The sequence below is a fragment of the Oryctolagus cuniculus genome, chromosome 14 (genome assembly GCF_051225735.1).
Source record: "Oryctolagus cuniculus isolate XC-2025 breed Fujian yellow rabbit chromosome 14, ASM5122573v1, whole genome shotgun sequence".
NCBI lineage: Eukaryota > Metazoa > Chordata > Mammalia > Lagomorpha > Leporidae > Oryctolagus > Oryctolagus cuniculus.
Window position 1 is genome coordinate 71,071,473 of NC_142880.1, and position 3,257 is coordinate 71,074,729.

The window sequence follows — 3,257 nt, forward strand, 5'->3', positions numbered from 1 at the left end:
ATAATAAATATCCATATACACACATGAGTTTTGGCTCTATTTTATCTGGAAAACCCTGAATAACACAATGTGTGCTTAATTCCATGTAATTCAATCACATATATAGATTTATTAAGTACCACTCTAGTCAAAGTACTGAAGAGTTTCATTGTAAGATCCCTTGTGCTACCCTTTTATAATCACAATATACTATTTCTCTTCCCCTTCTCCTCCCAACAAATGAATATTTTTCCAATCTCTATAATTTTGTCATTTGAAGAATGATACATAAAAGGAATCATACAGTTTGTAATCTTGTTAGACTGTCTTTTTTCACTCAGTGTGATACCTTGGGATTATTTGTTGTGTATTTCAATATCAACTTTTTTCATTGTTGAGTAGCATTCATGCTATGGATATACTACCCTTTGGTTAGCCATTCCTCTGTTGAATATCTGGATTGTGTCCAGTTTTTAGTTATCATGAATAAAGCTGATTTAAAATAATCATGTAATAGATTTTGTATGGACATAAGTTTTCATTTCCCTGGGATATAGGCCTATGAGTTTGATTGTTAGACTGTATAGTAGTTCCATATTTAATCTTATTAAAAGCTGCATCCGCTTGTCCAAGTTAATGATTCCATTTTACATCCCCACTAGAATTTATGTGATCCATTTTCCTTGCCACCGTGTCAGCATTTGATCTTAAAACTTGTTTTTATTTTAGCCATTCCAATATGTGTGTAGTTCTTTCTCAGCATAGTTTTAATTTGAATTTCAATGGTAAATGATGCTGAACATCTTTTCACATAATTACCCTCCATATACTCCCTTCAGGTAAATGCATGTTCGTGTTCTTTGCCAATTTTCTAATGCATATTTTTACAATCGAGTTTGAGATTTTTCTTTTATGTATTCTAGTTTTTTTTTTTTTCAAATATGTGGTTTGCAATATTTTTCTCTCAATCTGTCGCTTGTGAATTTATCTTCTTCACAGAATGGAGACAATGCTTTATGTGGCAAACTTTTCTTCTAGAGAAAAAGTTTACAGCTTTGATGAGACTACTGTATTGAGCTTTTACTTCTGTGAGACATACTTTTGGTATCAAGTCCAAGAAGTTTTCACATGGCTCTATATCCCGAAGATTTCCTCCTGTTTTTCCTAAGATCCTGTGGTGTTACATTTTGCCTTTAAGTTTGTAATTGATGACACTCATTTGTGTATGAGATATGAGATTTAGATTGAGGTTTATTTTTTTGCCTACAGATGCTCAACTGCCCCAGCATTTTTTGTTGAAAATTCTTTCTTCTATTGAATCGCTCTTACATCTCTGTCAAAAGTCATTCAGCAACTATATGTGTATTTCTCCACTAACACCAAAGTCTTGATTACTTTAGTGATACAGAATGCATTTATATCAGATAGAATCATTGATCCCATTTTATTTTTATTTCAAAATATTTTGACTATTCTAGATTAGTGACTGTTTATATGAATTTTAGAATATTTTTATCTATATCTACAAAATCCATCCTTCCTGAAATTTTTTATTCTTAGTTGAAGGATGGCTCCCCTAACCCTTTGTCAGTGTAGGAAAGTACAATTTATTTAATTTATGGTACTTAAGAAACAGTTTTTACGTTTTGTATTCTGTGATTTTTTTTTCTTTTTGTCTCAGTATCCAAAATTTCTAGTTAATTGCTTCTTTTGGATCTTGACAATTTAAAATGGTCATCTCTTCCTTCCTTTTTTTCCTTTCTTCCCAAAAGTAATAATTCTCCAGACTGCATCTTTTGGAGTTCCTTATCTGCTGCCAGTGCACTGATATACAAGAGTTCCTTTTCAGTGTTTTAGTATTTTAACATAGACTTTATTTCTTTCTTTTGGTGGTGATTTTAGATCAGTCTAAGCCTCTCCATTTCCTTCCAACTTCCCCTGAGTTTTTCATGATACTTCCTTCTACTCTCTGCAAAGGTGGTTGAGTAGTCAAGAAACAGCTCCGCTAAACAGTGGTGTTTGGCACGTCTTCCTGGCTGCTCAAAATGTCCTCTAAGTCTTGTGTGTTGGGACCGATGAGAGCATGGTGTCTTCAGGAAATGTCAAAGTTGGGCACCCTGCCCCCAACTTCAAAGCCACAGCTGTTATGCCAGATGGTCAGTTCAAAGATATCAACCTGTCTGACTACAGAGGAAAACTCACGCTTTTTCTTTTACCCTCTTCATTTCACCTTTGTGAAACCTCATGCAGGTCATTGCTTTCAGTGATAAGACAGAGGAATTTAAGAAAAACAACTGCCAAGTGAGTGGTGCTTCTGTGGGTTCTTACCTGTTCCCTGGCATGGATCAGCACCCTCATGAAACAAGGAGAGCAGGGACCCATGAATGTTCCCTTGGAGTCGGACCCCAAGTGCACAATTGCTCAGGATTGTGGGATCTTAAAGGCTGATTCAGGCACCTCTTCAGGGGAGGGGGGCTCCTTACCATTGATGACACAGATATCCTTCAGCAGGTGAGCGTAAATGACCTCCTGTCAGCAGCTCTCTGAAGAGGACTCTGAGACTAGCTCAGGCCAGGGCTTTCAGTTTACTGACAAACGCGGGGAACTGTGCCCAGTTGGCTGGAAGCCTAGAAGTGATACCATCAAGCCTGATGTCCAAAGGAGCAAAAAATATTCCTCTGAGAAGCGAGTGCCGGGTCATTTCAGTGATGGGCTCCAGCGGACAGACATGAGAATAAAACCTCTTTTGTACATTTTTCATGCTTAAAATATGAGACTTTACATTCAACATAGATGTAGTTTAGTAAAGGAAAGATCTTTGCAGCAGGACTTGGGGAAGCTTTTTTGTGTCTTGGTGGGAATCACCCGAGCTGATCTTTTTGGTGGATGCATCAGTAGCTGGACATCAATCCACTGATTTTTGTAGTCCTATTAAATTGAAACTGAAATGGAAAAGGGGAATGTTTAGTTTCTACTTACAGTTGATTTGAAGTGATAGTTTTCTCTGTTTTCCATTTAAGCTGAAGGGATTTGTGGGGTTGTATTGCTGTTCTTATTAATTTGTATAGTATTAAAGGATTATTAAGATGGATGAATTTAGGAGCAGCATTGCTTTGGCTCCACAGAACCGGTTATATAATTTCATCCACAAAATGGATATAATTTCATCCATAAAATTTTAATTGTGTGTAGAAGAAAATACAAGTTCCTCAAGATATTACTGGAAATTCTTCATAAGATGGCTTCAATTTGCTTTTGCAGATTCATCAACCGGCTCG

General features: G+C 36.3%; 1 pseudogene; it reads left to right on the top strand.

Annotated features, from left to right (window-relative positions):
- Positions 1-2,062: 2,062 nt before the first annotated feature.
- LOC100343472 (peroxiredoxin-1 pseudogene) lies at positions 2,063-2,746 on the top strand (annotated as a pseudogene).
- The last annotated feature ends 511 nt before the right edge of the window (positions 2,747-3,257 follow it).